We start from the raw sequence: 14,573 nt of genomic DNA, 5'->3' as shown, positions 1-14,573 counted from the left end.
TCCATCAATGCATGTCATTTATAATATGTATTTCTTTAAATACTTTCTCCCGTTGGGGTGGTGTTTGCAATTTTATGCACTTTTTTATTGGTTTGACCCTGTGAGAGTGACCTCTTTTTGCCACCCACCTAATGGTATTCTATTAGAGCCTGTGGTAGGAGGCAGAAAAACATTTATCCTACCTTCTAAACTATGGTGCACTTCATTTTGAAACATTCTAGACATGCTCGCCTTCAACGCTCATGAGATAGAATTCCCACTTGAGAAATTCCATCAATTATCATTTAGTGATAACCTTTGAGGCTGTTGTGGCTACTATATTCCATCAAAGTGCATGCTACCACCAAAAAAAGTTTCTCTATCCTTCATTCCTAACCCCCATCTAACTTCTACCTTCTCTCACCAAAGTCAAGGTGAACAAAGTATTGTCAAAGTAGAAAGATTTTGTTTGAAGAAAATATTTATAATGATTAGTCTGCATTTAATCTATAGGTTGGAGATCTTAAAGGAATATTTGGATTTTTAAGGTCCAAATACATGTGTTACGTACAAAATTTGGTGTCTTGGACATGTCATATGGAGGTGGAACAGGCAAGTTCTTTAACTTAGGAACCATGTTGTGGGTGGCATTTGCTTAATGCATGGTGATATTCTTTCTTTTAATATTTTATAAATGCGTAATTAGTTATATATTTCCTGTTGGAGAGAAATTTGTAATGTTGGTAAGAGATGATATTTTGGCATCTGCAATCTTGGCTCTTCTATATATTTCTTTACTCGACTAATCTAAGTTTTTCATACTATGCAGCCAACACAACACTTATATATCATCATGGGAAGCTACTTGCACTTTCAAAGGCAGATAAGCCTTGTAATACTTTCTCTTTCTTTCCTCTGTCATTACAATATTTTTGATTGGTTAAGCCAGGGAATAGAACCTATTTGATTTGGTGATCCTTTGAATATAATAAAAGTGACTGAATAAAATTTTAATACCTAGTGCTATGTCTTATTACCATATAACAACGCATAAAACACACAATGGTGAAATCTTCAAAATTTGAAAGCATATATGGATACAACTTGAAATCTATTTTTAATTCCTTAATCTCCACAACTGATGCCATTCACAGCTACATAGAAATTTATAGCAGTATGTGACAATCTTTCTATTTTGTTCCTATCTTTATACTAATTTAACCAAAAATCAAATATTCTAGAAAACCAGCTATACTTAAAAGCATCTTTATCACTTATAAGGATGAGATTGAAGATTAGGCCAACTGACTAGTGAAAAATTATATGTAAGACTTATTTGGCTACATAAAAGATTTCACTTAATCACTACAGTGACGTACAAGATAGATTAAGTCAAAGCACTTTGAACTCGAACACATTCACACTAAACCTATGCATAGGTTCCTATGTGACCTAAAAATTTAATAGTGAAGTACCAAGAAACTGTTAACATGACTGGAATTCTTCATCAATAGCTTGTCTGTTAGCATATTTGCTACCCTGTTGATTTTTTTTCTTTTTCTCATTTTACAATAGGATACAATAGATAAGAAACTATTTAGTGTTTTAGGGAAGGAAAAGTAATCCTATATTGAACTTATTTATAATTTTCTCCTTTGCAGATGCTCTTCAAGTCTTTGAAGACGGAGATTTGCAAACTCTTGGATTGATGGATTACGATGATAAATTAACTCATTCATTCACTGCACAACCAAAGATTGATCCAAATATAGGTACCATAACAAGTTCTATTTTGATAGTTAAAACTTAATGCAGTTAAGAATGTTCAAGTAAGCTACAGCCTATTTTAGAACAAAAAAGAAGAATCAAATAACTATAATGCACAACCAAAGTTTGATCCAATCACAATAGCAGAACACATTCAAATTTTATAGTTAATGTAATTACTCATAAAGGATGTTTGAGAAAGCTATAGATTGCTTTAAAATATATATTTATGTGCCTAATCACTTTTTCCATTATGTGCAGGAGAAATGTTTACATTTGGCTACCAACATACTCCTCCCTATGCTACTTATCGAGTTGTCATGAAGGAGAGAATAATGCTTGATCCAATTCCCATAACGCTTTCAAAGCTTGTCATGATGCATGACTTTGCAATAACTGATAACTATGCAATTTTCATTGATCTTACTCTCTATTTTGCCCGAAATGTATTTTTATTTTAGAGTAGTCTTATATCATTGCCTTTCTATTTGAAGAGTATGGAGAAGTTATTGGAAACTATCTAAACTCAAATAATTCAGCTGTATGAATAATGTATCTAAAGCCTTAGAACTTTAGATCCTTTTTCTTCTTCATAAAGAAAATATAGGATAGAGGTTGTCTATACATCTCTCCAAAATAAATCAAATTGCTCAATTTTACTTGCTACTATCTTAGGATATGGTGAAGGATGGAAAATTCATTATTTCTTATGATACTACAATGAAAGCACATTTTGGTATACTGCCTTGATATGCCAAAAATGATATTTAGATGAGATGGTTTGAGCTACCAAACTGCTACATCTTTCATAATGGTAATGTTAAGACACAAGCATAATATTTTACTATTGTCTTGATAACTTATAGACTTTTTTCCTTAAGTTTCCTTCAAGACTCATTTTTCCTCACATTTTTTAATGTTATATTTAATCAACTTACATTTTTCTCTTTTACAACTAGTACATGATAAGTTTGTATTACTATTGTTAGTTTTATGAGTATCCTACATAGGCTAGTCAATCACTTTGAAAACAATCTTAGATATCTCTTAGGAGTCTTATATATCTTTTCTGTTGGGCACTGTCTACCAAATATTAGCCAATGCATGGGAGGAGGGCGATGAAGTTGTCCTTACACTTGTCAATTGGTTGACTTGGACCTAGAACTAGTTGGTGGAACCATCAAAGAAAAAATTTAAAAATTCCAAAATGAATTTTATGTGAACCATTCAACTTAACTAGTTCTTTGTGCTTTAGTTACTAACCCATGCATAAATAAAGGATGAGTCATCAGGTATTATTTTTTTTACTTTGGTGATCAGATATGAGATGCATTTCAATTTAACAAGTGGGAAGGCTTCACAAAAGAAACTGTCGGAGTCTACAGTAGATTTTCCAAGGATTAATGAAAAGTATATTGGCAGGTAAGACAATTCTAAGTGATTATACTGATACATACCCTCTTCATAGAACACTACATCTTTGATTTTGTCTCCATTTCTGGTCGATCTTATTGCCTTGGATACAAGGTTGATTCGAAAATATCTAATTCTACTTTATGATTGAAAATGCATTTAGAAAACAACATTATGTGTATGGTACTACACTAGATTTAGTAGCTAAGGTCAAGGAACTCATAAAGTTTGATCTTCAAGAAAAACTTGAGGTGAGAATGTTTTAGATTGAAGTTGGAGGCAATGTGCTAGGGGTTTTTGACTTTGGACCTAGAAGATTTGGTTCTGAGCCAATATTTATAAATAGAGATTCTGGGTTAGATCTGAAGGAGGAGGATGGTTACTTGATTTGTTTTGTTCATGATGAGAACACTGGGTATGGTTCTAGCTTACACTTAGTTTTTTTGAGTCCTAAGTTGTCTTATATTTTTCTCTAGAGATGATAAGAAGAAACTTATATTTATGTGAAGGCTATTGTCTCTCAAATACATGATGAATAGGTAGTCTAGTACATGCCACTATTTCGAGAGGTATAGTCTTTAACAAAATGGCTTAGAATAATAACAATACCATAGCCAATACTGAAACTAGGATCGGGATAAATCATAGTATTTACTATTAATCACTATATTAGTAGGTGACATGTCAGGGAAAAACTGATTATGTTAGAGAAATCAGCAATTATGAGATGATCAATCAAGAGGAAATAGTTGAGAGCTTAGAGTGACATAATTTTTAGATGATCATATGAAATGAAATGGGCATGCGACTAGAAAGAAACTAGAAATACATTGTGTATAGATGAAGGCATGAAATGGATGGTTTTTGAGCACTCAGCATAGACACTCAACATTCAGTACATATCATCATTCAAGATCAAATGGGTGTGTGGGATTATACACATATTGAACCCTTCCTGAGGCTCACAATTGTTGAGGTCCACTTCAGCAATGGCCCTTCGTATGAAATTGCTGTCTAAAACCTTTCTAATGAGATAATGTGTTATGAGCTCTTCATCAGTGGGATGGAGCGTGAATCCAGGAGGCAATTGTGCATCACCCATATCATGACTATAACTAAAGTTAAGAGCCTCTATTATTGAATTCTCTTCCCTATCACCCATATTCATTTCCTTTTCTATTCATAATTCACATGATGCATTTATTCTATTTATTTTGACTGTGGAAATATAGTTTATGACTATAATTAGAGTGAATTCTATATATAGTTTATGACATTTCTTTGAGGCATTCTATACAATGGTTCACATGCCTTACCTATGATTTAACATTTTGCATGCATATCTACCAAGACAATCACAACTTGAACATATATATAATAGATTATAATAGATTTTGATCTATATATATATAATAGATCAAAATCTATTATAATCTATTATATATATGTTTAAGTTGTGATTGTCTCAATAGACATGCATGTAAAATTAACAATATCAAATTTCCACAATCCATTTGTAATGCAAGTTTGTTTTGGATTTGATTGTGTGTGTTTTTTAGCATCATCATTTCAAATCACTCTCTATAATTCATCAACCAGATGAGAGAGGTAGGATGCATGCAACATATCAAATCATAGGCAAGGCATGTGAACTATTTTATGGAATGCCTCAAAAAAATTTCAACCAAGCATTGTTCAAAATTTTGACCAATGCTTGGGGGTTTTGTACCAAGCTTTGGTCAAACTTTTGACCAATGCTTGGTAGTTTTCCACCAAGTATTGGTCAAAATTTTGACCAATGATGTGCAATTTTCTACTAGCATTGGTCAAAATTTTGACCAATGCTTGGTAGAAATTGTGCCAACAATTTTGAAAGTTTTTGACCAACGTATTGGTCAAAATTTTGACCAGCTAGTGATTTTGAAAGATCCCTGATGGATGCCCTTGCTGATCTGCTATAGTTTTTAAATTAATAAACTATATCTTTCTGTGATTTCTTTGATGGTCTTTGAGAATAGACAGAAGTTGCAGAAGGTTTTGTTTTTATTTTGTGTTTTTTGATATTTTTCATAATAGTAATGAATAATGAACAATAAACATGAGAGGAGACTGAAAATAAATAAGAGCATAGAGCCAAATCAGAATTGCTATAAATCGTACCAGGCAAATTTTTGATTTATAAAGCCAAATAATAAATCCAATGCAGTTCCAAGGAGCTTACATCCAACAATGATGCCAAACTGTTGCAAATGGTGGCCCTAAGACTGCAAGGAATCATGTCCTAGCTGAAAGAATCAATCTGCAACGCTGAAACCATAAATCTGCAACTTGAATCCACAATAAAGAATGGCGTACTCTATCCCTGATAGCAACACACACTATCTGAAGAATCCAATGCCAATAACTGCTGAGGGCTATGTCCCAGCCAATCCAAAACTTTGGGTTTGCGTCCTAGATGAAGAATTGCTCTCTTAGAGCCAATTCACAAAAACAAGTTTTTCAATATGCAAAAGATAATAAGAAATTAGGTCTCCATCTCCTTATATCCCCTTCCAACTATAAATCGAACCCTAAAGGGAAATTACACTTTTCCCTTTAAATAAAATATAATAAAATAACATTTTCCCAATTAAAGTCGTCCATGCTATAGGAAAAACATTACTTTATTAAAATTCCATAGCTAAAGGCACCAAAAAGTCTACAGATAGTAAAAATCATGTATAATAATTCGAGACCTTTCCAACGAGCTATAACACATAGGTGTACCTAATCAGCTGAAGCCAAAATCCCCTTATTACTCCAAAATGGTTATATTATTAACCTTATTTTAATTTATTTAATCACCAACTTAGGAAATATTTAAATATATTAAAATATTTCCCAAATGGTTCCAAAAGGCCCAAAATGACCAATCAAACATGAATATGACCTTATCACCGGTCTATGACTGATGCCGGACAAGATGTGTCAACTGGTAGTCCATCCCTAAAATCTAGGGATGCTCCTAAAAAGTAGGAGACAACCCCAATCAACCAAAATTGAGTCCCAATGACTCCCCTGTTGTGTGCACCTCTGAGAGAACTGTCACTGAATTGGGAGTTCCTCCTAAAAAATAGGAATGCCTCCTAAAAAATAGGAGATGCACTCTAAGCCTCCAAAATGTTTGTCGAGGTCTCCAAATGCCTCCTAGACAACTCCTAGTCAATCCCTACAAATTAGGAATCCCTCCTAAATTGTAGGAAACTATTGTCTACTGCTCCAAACTACTTGGGAAGCTCATGCATGACTCTCAAAGTCCCTGGGTAAGTTCCCTCTACGCTCTGTTGGCCTATGGGAACCAGATAATAGACCAACTCTGCTATAAATGTTGTCACTAAGGAAGGGCAGAAATTGGGGACATGATAGATTTGGTCAAAATTTCAATGAGAAAATTTTTGACCAATTGGTTGGTCCAAATTTTGACCAACCTAGGTCAAAATTTTGACCAATAATGGTCGAAAAATGAGCCCAAATGTACTAGTGAAGGAGAAACTAGAAGATATATTTACTAAACCATTACCTAAAGATGTTTCTGAGTATTTGAGAGATAAGTTAGAGAACATTACCTTTTCAAGTTAGTATTAAGATGCAATGGTTTCATCAATCTACAAGACATAATCAACTTTCTATGGATTGGTGTGATGAAAGCTACTTCGTAGTTATGCGTACACGGTTGGTATCTTTATTAGAAAGTTATTAGAGATTAAAAGTATAAAGGTAGACTGAAAAGTGAGTGAAGAATCTTTAGCAATATTGTCAAAGGGGGATAAGATTAGAAATAACAACAACACGGATAAGTGTAGAAGACAATAAGGAATGAAAGTTAATAGAAGTACATAGACTGAAAGACAATGACAAAAGAAACTATATAGGAAGGAAAAAGGGAGAATAACTGATGATCAAGGAGATCATATTCCTAATGAGAGAAATTCTAGGGGAGTAATGTCAAGAACATAACAAAACATGTCAAGGAACATTCAGTCAATATTATATCAGTTATTATTGTTGGTATTGTTTGGTGTTGAGATCGAATCCAAAGGGAAAGATTGTTGGCATAACTAATGGAAATATCTTCAAGATTTTTTAGGGGATTGTATGATATCTTGAAGAACATGTTTGGTGATGATTAAATTAATTATTTTGTTGTCATTTATTTCAACTTGATAATGTATGATCACCTATTTATCAAGTTTAGCTTAACTTACTATATATAAAAAAAATCAAGTGTGTAGTTGATTTGTAATATGAGTTAGTGCACATGATTAATATGGAGACTTATATATGTCTCTAGTTTTTACTTTTGTAATTTTATTTAATTCACATAAGTATTGAGTGATTAATAATTTGTTTGAAGTGGAATAGTTTTATCGAGTTAGTTAGTTCAGGATAGTCACTGAATGGTTTTATTAGTTTACCAAATTTGTGTAGTTTTAAGTGATGAAACTCATGATTTATGAAGGCTACTATGTTGGTCCATCAATTTTAGAATTTTGGATGATTTGGTTTACAAGAAGTCATGTTTTGGATTGATTAAACAAATTTTGGGAAGAAAAAGAACATGTTCACTATTTAACTTTGATAGTGAACTAGTAACATGTAGGGAAATACTTTGAATGATCTATTACACATTGAAGAATGTGATGAAATTTCTTGGAACTATGTTTGTTTGTTGGAAAAAGTGAAAAGGACACTTAAGTGATGTTATATTGATGTGCAATGGAAGATACTGATCATGTGGTGAAAATAATGATGGATTAGAGTTGTATAACACATTTTGGTCACATTCTTGGATTTACATGAGTAACATGTTTATAGTTGAGTTCACTTAATGATGAAAAGTATATGTATATGCCATGTAGTTATTTTGTAAGAGGGTTTAGTTAAAGGAGAAATGATCAATTAGATGTGTGAATTCAAGTAGATAGATGAATGATTGCAAGGGAAAGTAGATGATGAACTAAAACGTATTTTTAGAAGCAAATGTGAAGTTCTATTCCTAGGACATTTCACTTGGTTAATCCTAACTAGTTGGCAAGTTAAAATCCTCTAAAAAGGCCACTTTTAATAGGGAGAGAAATAAATTTAGCATGACTTGAAGTTAATTATTTTAGTTATGTGACTTATTAATTTGATTAAGAAATCCTCCAATAAGGTTACTCATAACATGGTAAGGATCCTACTAGGGATATAGGAAAATCCCTTAACCAAGTCACTACTAAAAAAGTTTATTCTTCACTAGACATTATTGTGTTATTTGTATAGATGTATTGTGTGTTATTTATGATTAAGTTTCACAAGTTAACATGCATGTATGAATGAATGATTTGATGATAAGTTCAATTTTAGTTAATCATTTTTTATAAGTGGTAGTTTAAATTGTCAACTGCTTAAATTTGGTGATTATTGATTCACCTTGCTCTTACTATTCTAGGACCTTGGATATATTAATATATACATGTGTGAAAGTAATAGATTTTTTCTATGAAGGGTGGGTGTAAATTCTAATCTTCTTCAATCACCATCTTGAATATTTAATGACACACTTGTTTCTATTAGAGAAAGCATTGAAGGAGTAGATTGGAATTATACATGAATGGTGTTGACTTGATCGAGATCCTTATGTCCTAATATTTCATTTGAAAGGGAGGGAATTATGAATATTATCCTCTTATTCCCAAGTATGTTCATGAATATTAAAGACTTTGGGAGAGGGAAAATAATCACTCATTACTATGTCATTTCTAGATGGAAGAGTATTGAAATGGATATGAGGGAAAGTGTCATTAAGCGAATTATTAATCATATCACCCTCTTCCACCACAAAATAATAATCTTTCACAAATGAAATCTCATGAGGTAATAACATGAATTAAGAGAATAATTAACATTTTTATCCAATGGTTCATCCCAAATGGGGAGATATATGAGAGAAGTGTTAAAAGTATCTTCTTGAATCGATATATTCTCATGAGGGAGAGTAACTTTGGGAGAGGAATCAATGATAGTATGATAAAAGAGATTATAGATCTTGAATCCTTGTATCATATTAAGAAATTTTTGGAAAAGGATGGTTTATGAGGCAAGAAGGAAGACTTAATAGAGATAAAATCAAGGGAATCATCTAATATATCAAATTCATCACTCCAAAAGGGACAATCAAAGACAAATTTGTAAAATGAGATATGACATTTTGTAATGCAATAAGCTATTGTACAAGTCCTAAAATGAACTAATTTAAACTCATATGTAACAACACATGAAAATTAATATTTTAATTATTTTAACATGGAAATGCAATGCTTTAATGAACTATATCTATGAAATAAGGGATAGCAATGTACTTTTTAATGTCTTTTTCCCTAATGAATGAAAAATTAAGACTAGCAATCAAACTTAATGAATAAAATGCAACAAAAAATGCATACCAATTAGACCTAAACACCAAATTGAAAGTGGAAATGTTAAAAATTAACTTCACCAAAATGTACAATAAGAAAATGATTATGCAGGATGGATACTATCTCTTATTATAAACTATGAAGGAAAGATAACCCAATATGCTTAGAATCATCCAAGTGTTGAATGGGTATTAAGATTTCAAGTGACATTGTTAGTCCTTTTTCCTTATACATCACTAATATTATTTAGTGATTTCTCTCATGATTAGATTTTCATGGCTAAACTCTTTAGAAGAACCTTTCAAGATGAAGCCTTTAAATGGATTTTTTTGCCTTCGTATTCTATTAATGCATTTCAAAAAGTTACTAATGATTTCATTTGATAGTTAAAAAAAGTATTAGTCTTAATATCTCTATGAGAGATTTAATGTATTCTAAGGTGTTAAAGATAAGGTGGTTGATTTCATAGGTAGATTTAAACATTTGAATGCTCATAATTCCTATCCCATGTATGATGTTGATATTCAACATAATTTCATTTCTATTTACAAAAATATCTTAGGGGTGAGATATTACTTTCTGAATCTCTTCTTTTACTCAATTGTGTGTAGTTCTTTGTAATTATTAGTTTCAAGTGAAACAATTTGAGAACACCTATCCAATTGATCTAGTTGATGAGAGTGACATTGCATTTCAATTCTATTAAAAGTTTTAAAAACCTAATAGATTCATCACAATAAATAATTCATCAAACCATGTTGATGAACAAGTGGCCACAACATCCTAAGGTGATGAAAGGAAAAAAAAATGTAATACCTCCCAACAAAAACTTGTAAATATATATTGATTCCTTATCTTCCTAGTCAACCAATAATTTTTATTCTACTTAGTAATTTCCTTCTTCTTCCACTCATGTTTTTCACTATGAATATAAGTGTGCTAAATACAATGACATTTTCAACCTCATTGATCAAACCAAACCTAAACCCAAAGTGGAACTTTATTTTTACATTACCTTTGATACTAGTGGGATGATTAAATCATGTGATGGTCCATCTTATATAATTGCAAAGGTTAATGATGTTTATTATTTTGGTATCCTCATTGACCCTACTTACATGCAGATATGATGACTAAAGAACATCTTTTCAACATGCAACTCTGCCACAATTGCTATGATAAATTTGATATTATGATCTAAATTATTAATGGTTTCCTTTATCCTTTCCATGGTTCTATTACATTTCATATTGAAGTTGGTGGTGAAACTTTATATATTTGCTAAAGAAAATGACTATTCACTCTCATTGATCAAAATAAACCTAAACCCACAGTGGAAGTTGAGTTTTGCATTACCTTTGACCCTAGAGAGATGTTTAGATAATGTGATGGTCCTCTTTATATTATTGAAAAGGTTAATTATGTTTATTCTTGTGGTATAGTCATTGACCCTACTTGCATGCAAATGTGATAACAAAAGAACATCCCTTCAATAGAAAACTATGCAACAATTTTTATGATAAATTCGATATTATGATCCAAATTTTTAATGGTTTCCTTTATCCTTTCCATGGTTCTATTAAAGATAAGGTGGTTGATTTCATTGGTTGATTTAAACATTTGAATGCTCATATTTTGTGTCATGTGTCTAATTTTGATATTCAACATAAAATATATTTTAGGGATGAGATATTACTAACTAAAATATCTTCTTGTAAGGTCCTTCCTCACATGTACTTATTAACTATGAATTTCTCTGTCAAATTTGTTGTAGGAGATTTGAACGGATATGGAGTAATGTTGTAGGTTTTAGATGTCCTAATGAAAATTGAGATCAACAGATACATCCATGCTTTAATACTTAAAGATTGGAGAACTACTATGTTATCTCGACTGTTTAAACATTAATTTGCACTAACAATAATACAAGGTGTTTCACTTAATGATGATGTTATTGATTGTGTTACCTTAATGAGTAGGATTTTATGCATTTAGATAGTTCAATATTCACTGTTGGTGATGTTATGATGTTTAGGTACATGCATGCCTAACAATGATTATTCTCGTACTTAATCCAAATTAATAAATAAGTTATATGTCATATTGATTATGTAATTACTGATGATTAAATGTGAGTAGAAATGAATTAAATAGTTAATTAATTCAAGCATTATGTTTTGAGTTATGTGATTTCCCTGATAAGTTATATATATATGCACGAGATTTTCTTGAGCTACTAATGTGTGCAATGAGTGTGCAAGATATTTATTAGTCAGGAAATCTAACGGAGAAACAAAATTGATCCCTATGTGTCATTCATGGAAACTATGTTGTTCGTATCTTAATTGTATTGTGAGATCTATGAATGTATCTTTTCGTGATTAGTAAATGTTAATGTTTTGTAATTGTGTTCTTATAGTGTCACTTGACACTTGTGAATTTGCATATGCATTTCAGCATGCTATCTAGGATTAACTATGTAACCTTTGGACCTAAGTCAGACTAAGTTAGTGATCTTTTTGCTAATTTGTTTCTTAATTGAGTTTAGTTACCCCTAATCCAGATTAGTGCTTAATCTGCATTTTTGGAGTTGTTAGATGGTCCTAATTATTCCTTGCAATTGTTGGGTCCCAAATCAATTCCTAAGGCCTTAAATCATGAAATATTTATACCCAAGGGGTATGGGTATGGGTTGGGGGAATTTTCCACCCCCTCAGTCCCTTTTTATTGACTTTTGAGGTCACCCAAAAAGTCTATTTTTTCCTTAGTGCGAAAATTGAAAGTTGTTACCATGAATTGAATAACCTCAAATCCACTTAGAGGTTAACCTTAGGTTTGGTTGAGTTAGAAACTTCTAGATTTTTAGGTGGGTGGGGGAAGTTATTGCCCTTTTTGGTGGTTGAGTTTGGATCTTATTTAGAGGCCCTTTTTGGAGTAGTTTTGGTGGTTACCCAATCTCTACTTTTAGAGAGGAGTCTTGGAAGATTGAAGGCAAGGAAGGAAAAGCTCTACTCAAATTGTTCATTTACCATTACCTCTTTGTGAAGGTAGGAGTTCTTCATCTCCCTTGTTTAGATCCTTCATGCTTATTTCATGCTTACATTATTGTGTTGTTCATTAGTATGCTTGTATGTATGTTGGGTATGTTTGGGAGGGTTTGAATAATGATTTCTTCAATGGTTTTCCTTCATGTTTTTGTTTGATTTTCAAAGAGATTTTGTGGGTTGTTTTGGCATTACTCACCCTTGGATAGGGAAGAAGTGGCCATGTACAAGGGAAGGGCTTTAGTTGGACCCTGATAGTGTAGAGTCTCTTCTCATGATGAGAAGAGGGAAAGAGGGTAGGGTGTTATGGGCCCCTACTTGTCATCACATACCATGTTTTGAAATTGTGAAATTTGAAGAAGTGAAGGAAATGAAAATCTTTGTAATATTGGCCTTGAAAGGGCATTTGTGGAAGAACGAAAGTTCTTGAGATTTTAGCCTCGAAAGGTGTCATGCCCAGACTACGAGGGCAAAACACACACACAAATTTTTTTTTTTTGAATAATAACTAATAATTAAACATGCTCTAAGTTTGAAATGATTGAGATAGAAGTTTTAGTACAAGTTCTTTACATTACATCCTAAGATTATAAACATGAGGACGATTATATCGAAAAGATATTAAAACATTGTTCTAAGATTGATAATGGTAACTTATGTTCTTACGTGTCTATACAACATAATAGCTAAAATTGTTTAAATTAAAAGTGTAGATGACTACGAGATTGTTGGGTCAAATATCTAAGCAATTAAATTCTACTAAAAAAAACTTGTTTTAATTAACCAATGACCCTTAAATTAAGCTACTTTACTAAACAGATTTAAAACTTAATCGATTAACACTTAGCTACATAATCATTAAATTACGAATGCATATATAAAAAGAAACACTACCAACTAATTAAAATCTAAACTTTATTATATTAAACAATATACTAGTAAGCTAATTAATTTTCTACTAACTTTAAAATAACACAACATCTAACCTAAACTAACACAACTTATTACTTAACAATTTAGATAATAATTTAAACTAACTATTAGAAAAATATTAATAAAGAACTAAAATTACATAAATAAATAACTAACTAAATCTAAAACTAAACTTAAAGTTTAAAAACTAACTAATTTAACTTACAAGCTAACTAAACACTATATCTTAATCTAACTACAACTTAACTAAACTCTTAACACTCTAACATAATTTAAAAAATTTAATAAAACTCCAACTAAATTAATTAAACAAACTAACCTACACCTAACACAGCTAACTCTAACCTACTAACTCCCTTGCCCTCAACCCTACTAACCCTACCAAACCCCCCCCCCCCCCCCCCCAGCTGCCACGTCACCCCTTACCCCCTCTACCCAAGGCTTGCGCTCTTACCAAACGCTGAGTGCACTACCCAAGCTCACTGACCTGCGTCAGTGGTACACCATCCTATCCAAGCAAGGATGAGCCTCCAAGGTAGGCGATAAACAAGGGGGGTAAAAAAGAATAAGTTTAAACTAATGCATTCCAAGCCCAAAGGAAATGTGAACTAGCATTTTTCCAGGACACTTGGCCCAAGGCGAGATGAGGGGATGGGGGGGTGATGTCATCATTTATGATGACTTAGACTTACATATAAATTTAAAACATTACTGTATTCCTCCCTCCATACTGACATTAAAGAAGGAGGTAAGGCATTTATGTAATAAAGTTTTATGGTTGCAAATTAGATATTTAGGATATTAAATACCATAATAAGTTACTTTGGTTATTCATAATTAATTTATTGATTATTAATTAAATTTGAAATAAAGGATCAAAATGGAATATTCTCTGTTCAACAAGAGAATAAATTATTTCTCCATACAATTTCCAGCATCCTGTAGGTGGGTGTTTTGGAAAAAAAATTTCTTAGGGATGGTATGAAAAGTAGATTTAATC

The 14,573-nt window shown here is 31.9% G+C and overlaps 1 pseudogene; it reads left to right on the top strand.

Annotated features, from left to right (window-relative positions):
* The first annotated feature begins 515 nt into the window (after nucleotides 1–515).
* LOC149539783 (carotenoid 9,10(9',10')-cleavage dioxygenase-like) overlaps nucleotides 516–14,573 on the top strand; it is a 65,291-nt pseudogene continuing 51,233 nt past the window's right edge.

This window comes from Cupressus sempervirens, chromosome 9 (genome assembly GCF_028749045.1).
Source record: "Cupressus sempervirens isolate cs-2001-9-10 chromosome 9, ASM2874904v1, whole genome shotgun sequence".
In the NCBI taxonomy this organism is placed as follows: domain Eukaryota; kingdom Viridiplantae; phylum Streptophyta; class Pinopsida; order Cupressales; family Cupressaceae; genus Cupressus; species Cupressus sempervirens.
This window is presented reverse-complemented; position numbering and strand designations above follow the sequence as displayed.